At 48.3% G+C, this 15,538-nt stretch overlaps 1 protein-coding gene and 1 non-coding gene across 2 annotated transcripts in view; both read left to right on the top strand.

Moving 5' to 3' along the window:
- The window catches only part of LOC126176379 (tRNA dimethylallyltransferase-like), a 490,052-nt gene that overhangs the window by 330,223 nt on the left and 144,291 nt on the right, over positions 1–15,538 (top strand). The gene's annotated exons all lie outside the window — the stretch shown is intronic.
- Positions 12,533–12,607, top strand: Trnat-ugu (transfer RNA threonine (anticodon UGU)). Its single transcript has one exon. It is a non-coding gene; the product is annotated as a tRNA-Thr (tRNA).

The raw sequence follows: 15,538 nt of genomic DNA on the forward strand, positions 1-15,538 counted from the left end.
GCTCGTTACCTTACTAAGCAGAGTAAACAGAAATGCTGGGAGCGCTATGTTTCCTCCGTGGGGACGCATGCCTCTTCCTCGCAGGTTTGCTCCAAGCTCCGTAGCCTTCTGGGCCGCCAGTGACAGTCAACTCATCGGCGTCCTCTTCCTATCCCGCTACCTTTCTTCAGCAGAAACGCTGAGTTGAAGAGACCCCTCTGTTTCAACCCTGCCATGCTGAACCCAATAATAAACCCTTCACTGAATTGGAATTCTTGCCAGCTCTTGCCTCTTCACATGACGTGGCACCAGGCCCAGATTCCATCCACGACCAGATGATCCTACACTTTGATGCTACCCAAAGGCAACAAATACTCAGGGTCTTTCAACAGCATTTCGCTCACAGGTGATTTCCCACTAAATTGGCGAGACAGTAGAGTTATCCACATCATTAAGCCCGGGATAAACTCAGTGTCTCTCGACAGCTACCACATGATTGTCCCGACGAACGTACTTTGTAAAGTGCCTGAGAGGATTGTAGCTTCTGATCATGTTGGGTACTCGAATCTTGGGGCCTGTTGTTCCCACATCAGTGTGACTTATGTCAGTATGGCTTCTGGGAAGGATGATCTTCAATTGACCATTTACTCAGATTAGAAACAGCAATCTGACAGGCTTTTACTAGCTGCCGGCACCTTGTCTCGGTCTTCTTTGACCTACATAAGGTATGCAACATGGCTTGATGCCATCACATTTTAGTTACCCTCAATCATTGGCACTTTCGCAGCCACCTTCTGATTTTTATCCGCGAATTTTTATCCCACCGGCTCTTCCGGGTTCGAGTTGACACTTCATTCAGCACCCCTCGGATTCAGGAGAATGGTATCCCACAGTGATCTGTGTTAAATGTCACACTTTCCTCATAGCAATCAATGAGCTTATAACCTCTGTTGGGCCTGTGGTTACCCCGGTGTTTTATGTCGACAATTTTTGCATCTGGTGCAGCTCCCACTTAGTAGCATCTGCAGAGTGCCGGCTCCAAGGCACCATCCGATGGGTCTCTGCATGGGCCGTCTCTCATATCTTCTAGTTTTCTCTCTTCAAAACGCAGGTTATGCACTTTTGTCGTCCACCCACATTACACCCCGATCCAGAACATTATTTAGGCGACCATCTCCTCGATGTTGTAGTACAATCCTGTTTCTTGGGCCTTATATTTGATAAAAAGCTGACGTGGCTGCCACATATTTGCCACCTGAAGATTACCTGCATGCAGAAGCTTAATCCTCTCCGCCTGTTGGCCCACACATATTTGGGGTGCAGACCATGCTGCTCTTCTCCATCTTTACCGTGCTCTGATCTTGTCCGGACTAGATTATGATAGTCAGGTTTACGACTCGGTGGCTCTTTCCGCTCTGAAGATACTTGTCCCTGTTCACCATTGTGCTTCTGGCTATTGTTGCCTTTCGTACTAGTCCCATTGATAGCCTCCGCACAGAAATGGGGATTCCCCCTCTACAAATACGACGGATCCAACTCCTGGTTTGTTAGGTAATCGCCATTCGCTGATTCCCTGACCATCCCATGTACCCTCTCTTTGCAAACTAGGGAAATGAAATGTTGTGTGGCTAGGGCCTCTCGTCGGGTAGACCGTTTGCCTGGTACAAGTCTTTTAAGTTGACGCCACTTTGGCGTCTTGCTCGTCGATGGGGATGAGATGATGATGATGATGATGATGATGATGATGTAGACAACACAACACCCAGTCCCTGAGCGGAGAAAATCTCCGACCCAGCCAGGAATCGAACCCAGGCCCCTTGGTGTAGCATTCCGTCGCGATGACCACTCAGCTATCGGGGTGGACACCTGATAACTGCCCACGGGTGGGATTGCCTGTTGGGATGTGTCTCACTTCCCTCTGTCGTGAACTCCATCTACGCTCACTGGAATGTGCCCCGTGTATTTCCTCCCACACCCTGAATTAGGTGGTGCCTAGACCACGGCTTAGGACTGACCTGTTTCAGTTTCCTAAAGTCTATGTCGCCTCTATGGTTTTCCGGCGTCTTGTGCGTTCCCTCCTTGTAGAGTTCCAGAGTGCCGCTATCTTCTACACTGATGGTTGTAAGACGATAGATGAGGCGGGATACACTTTCTCGTCTCCTACTGGCTTAGAACACCATTTATTGCCGGGATCATGCAGAGCTTCTAGCCATCAACAGGGCCCTCCATTTTGTTTCTCAGGCCCCCCTCCACAGTGTTTTAATATGTACTGTTTCAAAGAGCAGCCTGCAGGCTATCAACCGACGCTACTCTCGTCGTCCTGGGCTGTGCTGCCTCCTCAGTTGTCTTTCTCTGGGTCCCAAGTCATGTGGGCATCCTAGACAATGAACTGCCTGACCCTTTGATGATTCCGGCTTCGGATATGCGGATCTACTTCAGATCTCTCTTTGCCCAGAAGTAGAATGACATCTGGTGCGCTATTGCTCTCAGTAATAAACTTCGCACAATCAACTAGTCTACTGCGATTTGGCTCTCGTCCTTCCGCTCCTCTCGGTAGGAGTCCACTGTCTTCTGCCGTCTACGCATTGGTCGTACCAGGCTCACTCATTGTTACCGCTTGCGTAACAAACTACCCCCACAATGTGGTTGTAGAGCCAGACTGACGGTATTACATATATTGGTGGATGTCCCCTTCTTTTGGCCCGTTGTACTAAGTATAATTTTTCAGATTATTCCTTAAATTTAATATTAGCAGACGATTCACGGATGGTTGAACGGGTCCTCAGTTTCCTCCGTAAAAGCTGTTTCTATTTTCAGATATAAAGTTTTGCTTTACTCATGGATCAGGGGCTGCGTAGTGTGTGGTTGGGACCTCTCTACATGTATTCTCGGTCTGGGACTCATGTCACCCCCTCTTGCAAAAACCGCTCTTCTATCCCTGTGTTTTCTCAATTTTTAAATTTGGGCTACTCTTCTATACCTTTCCTGCGTGTGTTTTAACTTCCTCGTTTTTGTAATTTGATTCCTGACTGGTTGCGTGCACTTTTAGCGGACTCTATCTCTCTTCCGTGTGTACCTTTGGAATTGCGCAACTGATGACCCCGCCGTTTAGTCCCATAACCCCCTCAATCAATCAAACTGAGGCGTATGTATCACATATGCTTAAATATGTCATGAAAATGCCTTCTCGGAGTTGTAGGTAGGCCAGAAATTGCTTTGTTATTCACTTAGAAACAATAAACGAACTAGAAACTTCCTGGCAGATTAAAACTGTGTACCCGACCGAGACTCGAACTCGGGACCTTTGCCTTTCGCGGGCAAGTGCTCTCACATCTGAGCTACCGAAGCACGACTCACGCCCGGTCCTCACAGCTTTACTTCTGCCAGTATCTCGTCTCCTACCTTCAAAACTTTACAGAAGCTCTCCTGCGAACCTTACAGAACTAGCACTCCTGATTTTCACTCTGCAGCCGAGTGTGCGCTGATATGAAACTTCCTGCAGAGTGAAAATCTCATTCTGGAAACATCCCCAAGGCTGTGGCTAAGCCATGTCTCCGCAATATCATTTCTTTCAGGAGTGCTAGTTCTGCAAGGTTCGCAGGAGAGCTTCTGTAAAGTTTGGAAGGTAGGAGACGAGATACTGGCAGAAGTAAAGCTGTGAGGATAGGGCGTGAGTCGTGCTTCGGTAGCTCAGATGGTAGAGCACTTGCCCGCGAAAGGCAAAGGTCCCGAGTTCGAGTCTCGGTCGGGCACACAGTTTTAATCTGCCAGGAAGTTTCATATCAGCGCACACTCGGCTGCAGAGTGAAAATCGCATTCTTCAATAAACGAACTAATTCACAGCACAACAGTAACTGTGTAATGGGTACTACACTGCTGTACGGCTTACACATTATTATTATTGTTATTATTATTGTTATTGGCATTATCCGCACGTATAGCCGTGCGTGTTAAAGCGCTACTTCCGGTATGGTGAAGTGCGCCGGCCCCAGCTGGAATGCTCCAGCTGGATTAAAGACGAGGATCGGCGTGTTGTCCAACCTGAACGTGGCTTTTGGGCGGTTTCCCATATATTATTAGGTGGATAACTGCCTAGTACCTAAGTTCCACCTCAGTTACACGATTCGCACACATTTACAAAACTTTCGATCACTTTCACGTGGTTAACACTGTACGCAGACACTTGATTTCACATGTTCCATACCCAGGGGGTAACGGGTTGGCGACAGGAAGAGCATTCGAAAACCCACTAAATTAACCATGTCGCCCCTGCACCGATGCGATATAAAGGGGTAAGAAAAAGAAGAAAATTATTATTAATGGCAGTGGTCAGACACAAATGACTGGCAACCTGAAGTCTCCCAGTTTATTACATTTCAGAAGTAAGGAGTCCAGCAATAAAGTGATTTGCAAACAGTGGGCCCAAGTGTAATGCACACATTTTAACTTGGTTGGTTTCAAGTGGAGGTGCAGGGTAAGGCGAAGCAAGCGTCAGTGGGGAGAGGAGTGGTGCTGAGGAAGCGTGTTTTGTAGCAAGTGTCTACCCTCAAAGTGCACAGTCAGCTTAATTTAGTGAGAACGAGTGGTAGGTAGCACTCGCGATGCACTGAGAACTGCTCCATCGTTCTATAAAAGAAGCTTCTTTGTAATAAGCAATACCAATTTTGTCACTGGTTCATGGTTGCTAAGGGGTAACAAAAATGTTGCCGTTTGAAGGCCGCTCAGTCCAGGATCGGTATGCCAAACTGGCAAAATCGCCGTGAGCATTGAGACACTTATCTCACCAACGCACCAGAGTTACGATAACCGTTTGGTAAAGCACAGTGTCCTGTTGCGTGAAGTAGACCATAATTGCCTCTGCACACCCTCGTCCGACAATAATCGTCGACCCTTCGAGGCCTTATATATATATGAAGGGACCGAAGGCGTGATAATCGCGAGGAGAGAGATCAGAACTACAAGGCACGTGTTCGAGTGTCTTCTACTCGAGTTGCCGCAACTTCTGCGTTACGACATTTGCAATAAGGGGACGTACGTTGTCATAAAGCAGCACTTTTCTGTACATTTCGCCTGATTTGCTTTCCATAATTTATTCAGCGTTGCGCAGTACCGTTACTCGGGGATGGAGTCATTAGATTCCTTGAAATCAATAAGCAATGGGCCCTGATAATCAAAGACCAGGGGGAGCGTCACCTTTCCAGTAGGTGGCTCGTTCTTGATCTTGGGACGATGGGTGACACCACTGCATCGTCGACGCTTTTGACTTCGGTTCCCAGTGGTGGCAGCAGCTTTCATCGCCTGCAGCAACGCGCTCAAGAAGCGTGTTGTCTTCAACACCGAAACGAATCAGGTGCTTCAAGTAAAACAGCAGTCCGGCTTGCTTTTTGTTCGGCATTCAACGCCCAGGGCATCCATTGGCTGTAGACCTAACAGTAACCTCACTCCTGCCGGATAGTGTGTTGCACCACACCGAAGGTGATTCCGACATATTTTGCTAGAGCACGAATCGTTATGCACTACCGGCGTAATCGCACCATCAACCGCCCGCTTCTTGTTGTCCGTAATGGATGAGGCCAGTCTTCGGATCGACCGGTGTCTTGTGTCGAATAACGACAAGCACAGAACTAGGCGCACCATTCGACAGCGGTAGCTCTCGACAGACATGCTGCCTCACACACATTCTTCATTCTCCGATGGCTATCTATCGGTGTCTGTCCTTCGGCATCCAAGAAAAGAATAACGGCACGTTGGTCATGTTGGGACGCATTTGGTAACAACGTCGCCATAGTTAATCTCACTCACCACGAATGCCACACTAATCCGTTGCCTACACGTCGATGCTTATATACCCGCGTAGGAGTCGCGCAGACGGCAGGTGGCAGCACTAGAACTGGAGGCTATATAAAACGTGTCTAGGGTACTCGGAAAACACCCCCAGCTTCTATTCCCATCCTGACGGCCACCTTCAACAACATCCTCACAAACAGACAATTCCCCTCTGGCTGGAAACATGCCGAGGTGGTCGCCATCCCCAAGGCTGGGAAGGATCTTCGTTCCCCTGCCAGCTACCGTCCCATCAGCCTCTTGCCCGCCATCTCCAAGGTGTTCGAGAGGCTGTACCTCAAACGACTGCTCATCCACATTGCCCGAGAACGAGTCCTCCCTGATGAGCAGTTTGGCTTTATGCAGGGTCTTGCAACCACTCACCAACTCCTGCGCCTTGCAGACGAGGCACTGGACGCCATAGAACGTAGGGAGTACTTCGGGGCCATACTCCTCGACGTGTCCAGGGCGTTTGATTCGGTCTGGCACGAAGGGCTGCTCTACAAATTATTCTCACTTGGCATCCCAGTGTCCCATGTACGGCTAATAGCCACATACCTAGAACGTCGCACCTTCTACCTCTACATCTACATCTACATCTACATCCATACTCCGCAAAGCCACCTGACGGTGTGTGGCCTGAGTACCTCTATCGGTTCTCGTTTCTATTCCAGTCTCGTATTGTTCGTGGAAAGAAGGATTGTCGGTATGCTTCTGTGTGGGCTCTAATCTCTCTGATTTTATCCTCATGGTCTCTTCGCGAGATATACGTAGGAGGGAGCAATATACTGCTTGACTCTTCGGCGAAGGTATGTTCTCGAAACTTTAACAAAAGCCCGTACCGAGCTACTGAGCGTCTCTCCTGCAGAGTCTTCCACTGGAGTTTATCTATCATCTCCGTAACGCTTTCGCGATTACTAAATGATCCTGTAACGAAGCGCGCTGCTCTCCGTTGGATCTTCTCTATCTCTTCTATCAACCCTATCTGGTACGGATCTCACACTGTTGAGCAGTATTCAAGCAGTGGGCGAACAAGCGTACTGTAACCTACTTCCTTTGTTTTCGGATTGCATTTCCTTAGGATTCTTCCAATGAATCTCAGTCTGGCATCTGCTTTACCGACGATCAACTTTATATGATCATTCCAATTTTAAATCACTCCTAATGCGTACTCCCAGATAATTTATGGAATTAACTGCTTCCAGTTGCTGACCTGCTATTTTGTAGCTAAATGATAAGGGAACTATCTTTCTATGTATTCGCAGCACATTACACTTGTCTACATTGAGATTCAATTGCCATTCCCTGCACCATGCGTCAATTCGCTGCAGATCCTCCTGCATTTCAGTAAAATTTTCCATTGTTACAACCTCTCGATACACCACAGCATCATCTGCAAAAAGCCTCAGTGAACTTCCGATGTCATCCACAAGGTCATTTATGTATATTGTGAATAGCAACGGTCCTATGACACTCCCCTGTAGCACACCTGAAATCACTCTTACATCGGAAGACTTCTCTCCATTGAGAATGTCATGCTGCGTTCTGTTATCTAGGAACTCTTCAATCCAATCACACAATTGGTCTGATAGTCCATATGCTCTTACTTTGTTCATTAAACGACTGTGGGGAACTGTATCGAACGCCTTGCGGAAGTCAAGAAACACGGCATCTACCTGTGAACCCGTGTCTATGGCTCTCTGAGTCTCGTGGACGAATACCGCGAGCTGGGTTTCACACGACCGTCTTTTTAGAAACCCATGCTGATTCCTACAGAGTAGATTTCTAGTCTCCAGAAAAGTCATTATACTCGAACATAATACGTGTTCCAAAATTCTACAACTAATCGAGGTTAGAGATATAGGTCTATAGTTCTGCACATCTGTTCGACGTCCCTTCTTGAAAACGGGGATGACCTGTGCCCTTTTCCAATCCTTTGGAACGCTACGCTCTTCTAGAGACCTACGGTACACAGCTGCAAGAAGAGGGGCAAGTTCCTTCGTGTACTCTGTGTAAAATCGAACTGGTATCCCATCAGGTCCAGCGGCCTTTCCTCTTTTGAGCGATTTTAATTGTTTCTCTATCCCTCTGTCGTCTATTTCGATATCTACCATTTTTTCATCTGTGCGACAATTTAGAGAAGGAACTACAGTGCAGTCTTCCTCTGTGAAACAGCTTTGGAAAAAGACATTTAGTATTTCGGCCTTTAGTCTGTCATCCTCTGTTTCAGTACCATTTTGGTCGCAGAATGTCTGGACATTTTGTTTTGAGCCACCTACCGCTTTGACATAAGACAAAAATTTCTTAGGATTTTCTGCCCTGACGGGAAATCTACGCGACGACGTATCAGGGCAGGAGTACCGAAAGGCAGCGTACTTAGACCGCTACTCTTCTCCCTCTACACGGCCGACCTGCCCTCTGCGCCGAGGGTACACTTAGCCCTCTATGCAGAAGACACTGCGATCTTCTCTCGTTCTCAGAGCGCGGCAGGTCTCCAACAGCGGCTCCAGGGGGCTACAGATTCCCTAACCGAATGGGCTAGGACCTGGCGCCTGGCATTTAATCCCTCCAAAACCCAAGCCATCATCATCTACCGACGCCATATTCCCATTCGGCTCCCACAGGTGATGGTCCTTGGTACTCCAGTCCCTTGGACTCGTACTGCGAAGTACTTGGGTGTTACCCAGGACCAGCGCCTCACCTGGCGTCCCCATATCGACGATGTGCGTCGTAAGGCGACAGGGCGACTATGCCTGCTCTACCCTCTCATCAATCCAAGCTCCTCACTCCCTACACACCTTGCTGTCAGATTGTACACCTCCTTTGTTTGCCCCCATCCTTGAATACGCGGCGGTGGTGTGGGGCAATGCTGCCCCCACCCACCTCCGCCGACTCCAAACTGTCCAGAATCGGTCTCTCCGGCGTGCCCTCCGCCTTCGCTTCGACTTCCCTACCCAAGAACTCCACATCCTGGCCGAAGTGCCATTCCTTCAATCCCGCATCTTCTCTGCTGCCACTTCCTTTTACCACCCAACCCGCCACTCTCCCAATCCCTTGCCTGGGTACCTGTGTCCACCGTCTGGCCACCACTCGTTGGCCTGACCTTCTCTTCCGCTCCCCACGACTCCCCATTCACTAGCCACTCATCTCACGCCAACTTTTCGTTCTCTCTCATATCATTGACCCATCTCACCACTACGCCATGACACTCAACCCGCCCTCACACCACCCCCACTGCCCCCCCTCAACCCCCCCCCCCCAACATTGGCCTAATCCAGACAGGCCCTTTCCTCTTTCACATCTTCACCTGCCACTCTCTGACTTCTTTCTCTTTCCCCCTCCATCCCCCCCCCCCACTCCACCGCCTCAAGATTGTCTGCCACCGCCATCACTGACACCGCCACGAAGATGAGGCCAGGATAATGGCCTTTCGCTTTCAATTAACTCCTACTGTCCCTCCTCCTCTCCTTTACTGTGTCATTTAGTTGTAATCTACCGACTAGCCAATGGGCCGTTCTCTTTCCTCAAAATCCTGCTGTCCCTTCTACTGTCCTGTCAGCTTTCATTTTTAAATACATAGCTGGCCAGTCAATCGGGCCGTTCGCTTTCATGCTTCTTCTGCAATTCCTCTGACAATTCTTAAAAAAAAAAAAAAAAAAAAAAAAAAAGCTCGAAAGCCAAGTAAAATACCAGGACCATCATGTCATCTTCCCACCACCACACCATACAAGAAGGAGAAGCGCCCCACAGGCGCTAAGACTTCGCCCCCAGTAGAGGGTTCAACCCTCCGTCACGTGCGTCTGCGTCTCGGAAACAGTGTAGTCGTTGTCGTAATGCGGAAACAGGGCGATTTAGCTGACTTCCAAAAGGACATGATCTTTGGCATTGGGGTCAAGGGTGGAAGCACTTCAGAAGTGGCTAAGCTTGTAAGCTGTTCGCGTGCCGCCGTGGTTAAAGTATACCGTGATGCCAAAGTGTCGCCAGTCGCAATCCAGAACCGGCGCCGAGGCAACTGCGGTGCACCACGGGCTGTAGATGAGAGAGGTTAACGACGACCGTGGAGATGTTTACGGGCGAACAGAAGTGCAGCTGTTGAGCAACAAGTCCCCCAGATGGACTACGGAGCTATGAACAGCGTCTCCTGAATTACTCTTCAGCGAACATTGCTGCATATCGGCCTCTGCAGCAGACGCCTGGTTCATTGGCGACAACGGCAGGAATTTGCACGGGAATACCGTAACTGACTGTCCACCGAGTGGCGACAGGTAGCGTTTTCAGATGACGGATGGCCTCTGGCGTGTAGGGCGTGAAATATCTGAGGGCAAACAACCTGCGACAACTGTCGGAAGGGTGCAGGCCAGAGGAGGGAACATTAGGGTCTGGGGAACGTTCTCGTGGCATTCGCTGGGTGATCTCGTCATTCTAGAAGGCACAGTGGATCAACACAGGTATGCGTCTATCGGTGGGGACCATGTCCACTCCTGCACGCAGTTTAATTTTTCTCAGCAGAATGGAATCTACCAGCAGGAAAATACGTGTCAAACAACTCACAGTGTACGTGCGTGGTTCGAAGAGCAGCAGGATAAATTTATCGTACTCGGCTGGTCAACAAAGTCCCTAGATTGAAACCCAGTCGAGAACATGTAGGACCACCTCGACCGGGCTGTTCGCACCGTGTATTGTCAACCGAGAAAGATAGCATAGCTGAACCTCGACCGGGCTATTCGCACCGTGTATTGTCAACCGAGAAAGATAGCATAGCTGGCGACAGCACTGGAGTCGGCCTAGCTCCGCATCGCTGTCGGTACCTTCCAGAACCTCAGTGACACCTCTCTTGCGCGTCCGTGCTGCAAAAGGTGGTTATTCAGGCTTTTGACAGGTGCCCACATCAGTGAGACTGCACATAATTTTAAAGGTGAATGTGTTAAAAAAAATTCTTTTTCATTCCTAAATTTAGTTACGCGCCAATGTGCCAATATTAATCTTGGCGAAGAGGGAGGAGTGGCAAGCTAAATCAATTTTCACTCGGGAGGGGGATGGGGGATAATTGTCTCAGAAAGGTTGGGAACCACTGGATCACATTCACTGATACCATTCCTTGCGGACCGATCGCTAATTTCACATTGTCGCCAATAGCCACGTCGGTTAGTCGCTTGTTATGGGCGCTGTTCGTCTGTTCCCTTAGTGGCCCTTAGTCGCTCCCCGTGGACGACCAGCCTAACAGTTTGACGGGCCCCAGCGAGACTTGGGAGGCGACAGGTCGTGGACAGCCCTGCTCCAGACGTCACCTGAGCCGGCGAGAGCCGTGAAGCGAGCGGTTCCGCCAACAGGCGGCTGGCCCGGGGCGTTACCCCCTGTAATACACGACGACGTACGACCTGGCGCCGCCGTGCACTGCCGCCGCTCGCCCCCTGCCACACTGCCACAGGCCAGGGCTACGTTTCCGCCTGATAACGCGGCATTAGCTGCCGTCGCTTCCACGAAACGCGCTATCAATCGCCCGCCGAACTCTGCCCCTCTTCCCGGAAAAGGGGGCGCGCTTATCTCAGGAACGCTGTGAGCCGCCGGCATATATGTATGTATATATTTATATTCCGGCGAGGACAGGTCACTGGGTCAACACACCGCATTGTTCCACTGTTTGTTGTTGTTATTGTTGACGTGCCTGCTGTTGCTGCTGGAATATTGTCTCAGTGCAGAGATAGGATGCGAGATCGCTAACGCACTGTGGAGCAGTTGTTTCCGACTCAGTGGTAGCCAGATTTTTTGCGAGGAGAATTTTATTGAAGAGGAGGAGAAGTGGTGGAGGTGTACAGTAGGAGTACGAAACACGATGGGTTGAAATATATCAACTGGAAAGTGACACGCCGCAAGCGGTGCAAACTGGTGCGTCATCTCACTGTTGAACAGTGCGCTATTGTTAATCCTGTCAAGCTCAATTTTTTTTATCGTTCTTTCGTCATTGGACCATGGCTTTTTCCTAACTAAACTCTGTCCTCTCTCCCTCCGAACAGACCTCGGAAGGATCAACAGTACCGACCGACCGCCGTGTCATCCTCAGAAGGTAGCCGTCACTGGATGCGGATATGGAGGGGCATGTCGTCAGCACACCTCTCTCCCGACCGTTGCCTCTTTTCGTGACAGGAGCCGCTGCATCTTAGTCAAGTAGCTCCCGAATTGTCCTGACAAGGGCTGAATGCACACCGCTTGCCAACAACGCACCACAGACCTGGACGGTGCTAGCCGAGCCCAACAGCGCTTAACTTCGATGATCTGACGTGAACGGGTGTTACCACTGCGACAAGGCCGTTGACCTTTCTCCGAAATAATTATAATTATATATTAATACCTTCAGCTGCTGATGGGCGTCGATATATATCAACGGGGACAGGTGAAAACGTGTGCCCCGAGCGGGACTCGAGCCCGGGATCTCCTGCTTTCATGGCAGACGCTCTGTCCATCTGAGCCACCGAGGGCACATGTCCGAAAGAACAGACACCATGTCCATATACGTACATAGTTCTGGCAATACCGGCCATGACCTTCCTCTTCTGTGCGGATGCACACATATTGCCCGAACTCTTACAGGACTTGGTAAGAATGTCTTCCATGAGTAATGAGTGTATTGGGTAGGGACACTACGAATGTAGTGTGTGGCCGTGTAAGGTGAGAATGTGGGTCTCGCGGGAGGTGTGCTCGAGATAGTCCCTGCAGTCGCACTATCCTCTGTGCCCTCGATGGCTCAGATGGATAGAGCGTCTGCTATGTAAGCAGGAGATCCCGGGTTCGAGTCCCGGTCAGAGCACACATTTTCACTTTTCACCTATCCCCGTTGATATATATCAACGCCCGTTAGCAGCTGAAGTTATTAATATATAATTCTAATTTCGTTCTAGAAGGCTGCAGGTCATCAATGGTGTCTGTTCTTTCGGACATATCCATAAGAACAGACACCATATCCATATACGTATATATTTCTCCGAAATATGTGCAGTGTAATTCTGTAAGGCGTTGGTTCCCAACCAGCGGATTACCCTCTGAGGGCTAAAATGAAATTTGCTGAGGAGTAAAAACGAAAGGGTTTGATTATGTTTCGGTCACTAAATTATTTTTGAAAGATGATTACTATTATCATTGTTTCGTAAGACTGTAATAGTGATTACAAAATTTACGTCTCACTACAGATTTTCAAATACATTAAGGTATGTCACAATACAGCAGATATTACAGCTTGTGAAATGAATGTATGAGCAACATCTTCCTCACACATTTCTCCCGTTACACACGTGCTTCGCACTTTGTACCGCGCATCTGTGACAGTAAAACTGTGTGACATCACTTGTGTTTAAGTAGATCATGAAAATACTTTCTCTCGGTAGTAGTGGTCTACGCAGTATTATTATTACTATTAGTGGCAATGGTTGGGCACAGAACACTGTCAACCTGAAGTCTTCCAGTTTAGAAGTAAGGTGCGCAGTAATTAAATGATGCAGACATTAGCTTGGATTATATTAAAATACGGAGGTGCAGGATGTGAATGAAGTGGGTGTGGCTAGCGAGAGGAGTGGTATAGAGGAATGTTTCTTTGAACGCCTTCGCTTTTAATTATGTTTATCATATAGAAAAGAAAAAAATATTGTTCGTCTTTTGCAACTGAAAGTTTATTTTATTTCTAACCTAACATGTTTCATATGTTCATATTAGACAATATCAGTGATATGTAAAACAGAAGAAACTTGTGTAACTATACATATTTTGTTAAGAGACTTGTAGTATTTTGTGACAGCACAATTAAGTTATCTTACTATTTACAGTTCTGAGTTTGTGATAAATCACAAAAATATATTTGTATTATTTGTTTGCAGTCAGTGTTTTGCATATATCAGTTCTCAAGGTCAAAATATTGAGCACTTGGTTTTGGCAGTTATAATAATAAACACAGGACTGTGTCTAAGTTTGATTAGGTTTGGTGCAGTACGGCAGATGTTTGTGGGACCTCTTCTCCTAATGGCAGCGCAGTTGTTTGCTGTGCTGTTATCGTGTCACTGTTTGATCAGCTTCCATACATGCTATGTAGCTAAAGGCCTCTTCGAAGACTCTTTTCATTGTCACAGTAAACGTATACAATTCCATTAAAAGAAGAGAAAGTCATCGTCATAGTTCGATAGCTATAAATGTCAAAAACTACTTCGTACGTCCACATCCTCTGCTATAACACCTCGATTTACTTACACATTCTGGATATGCTTTGGTTGGCCCATCGTAACTGTCTCCACATTATACCCCACAAAAAAAGAGAAGAACGCAAAAGGAAAGAAGGAAAAAAGATCAAGCCTCATGGGTCGGAAGAGTATGTGACGTTATCTCAATGATTACAAAATTGAGTCAAATTGACAGATAACTTCGTAATATGAGCCCATTCATCATTATGACGGTGCATACCCTCTGTCCTGGATGCACGCTGTGATTCGGTTTGGAAGGATGTCGTAAAGCCGCGGTATCATCTCTTGAGGCAAACTGGTGCGCAACTGTTGGCACCAGTCCTTAATATCCTGGATATTTGCACTGGGACAGCGTTGACGTCCGAGCTGGTCTCTAAAACGTTCTATAAGGGACAGATGTCAGAAACTGGGCGACCAGAGGCTCTTAGAGACAAGTGCCACCTGTAGAGGACCATTTTCTTGTTGAGAAATGGTAACACGATGCTGTGCCTCTACAAAACATTGGAAGAAAGGGACGTCTACCCAGATCGTGTCTTACTCGGCGACGAGGGTCATCTAAGGCAGTGCAGAATCGCAGTTCATAGCTGGACGATGTGCCACACCATTCATCAGTAGTTCATGCTTCATGTTACGGAACGTCTTCAGCTGCAGACGTTCGTTCGTGGTGTTAACGGCAGCACATTCGTGGGACAGTAATTCCCAAGTCAGGCTGCTGCTAGCTCCGACCATTGGTGCGGGAAGACACAAAATGCTGATGCGTGTCCATTACTTGTTCTCGGATGGCAGGCACAGATGTGGAGAGATTACGATGTGCCTGGTGCAAAATATGGCAGTCCGGCCTTGCGATGGTCGGAGAGAACCTGATTGACGAGTATGCATGCCCTCACGTTCCCATGCAATCCACCATCGGGCCACTGCCACATCCGGTGCTCCACAAATGTGAATATTGTCTGATTCGACCAGCCGGCAGCATAGAGACCCACAATGAGGTCACTTTCAAAGGCTGTCAGGTGCCTCAAGTCGAAATGTGGCATCCCTGTGTTCTTCACAAAGATCACTCAACGTCTGTCTCTTTTCACGCTCCATATACGCCCTACGAGATCTGATAGCAACTCTAAACACGAAAAACGCCAATTCACTTTGGTGGCCGTTCAACCTGTCACAGCGAATTGCAACTCTTGTCGTTCACTTACCTGCCGATAGTCGGTAAGTGTACGAAGTTATGTCGACATACGACCATGTCTTCTTCGTGCTTCCCTTCCTTGAACAGGCATTTTAAATCGTGGTAGGGAAAGGAAGATTTATTTTCATATCTGTATATGTCTGCTAATGAAAGGTGAGTCCGCAATAAAGCACTTAGTAGTGTTACCTTACACTGACGTAGAAAATGTCATGGGATAGGCACCTAATATCGCTTGGTGTCTCCTCTGCCCGTGCAGATTGCAGTGAGACGACGTGGATGTGAGTCTCCAAGTCTCTGGTACTCCTCTGGAAGCAGCAGACACCAGATCGTT

The sequence above is a fragment of the Schistocerca cancellata genome, chromosome 3 (genome assembly GCF_023864275.1).
Source record: "Schistocerca cancellata isolate TAMUIC-IGC-003103 chromosome 3, iqSchCanc2.1, whole genome shotgun sequence".
Classification (NCBI taxonomy): Eukaryota; Metazoa; Arthropoda; class Insecta; order Orthoptera; family Acrididae; genus Schistocerca; species Schistocerca cancellata.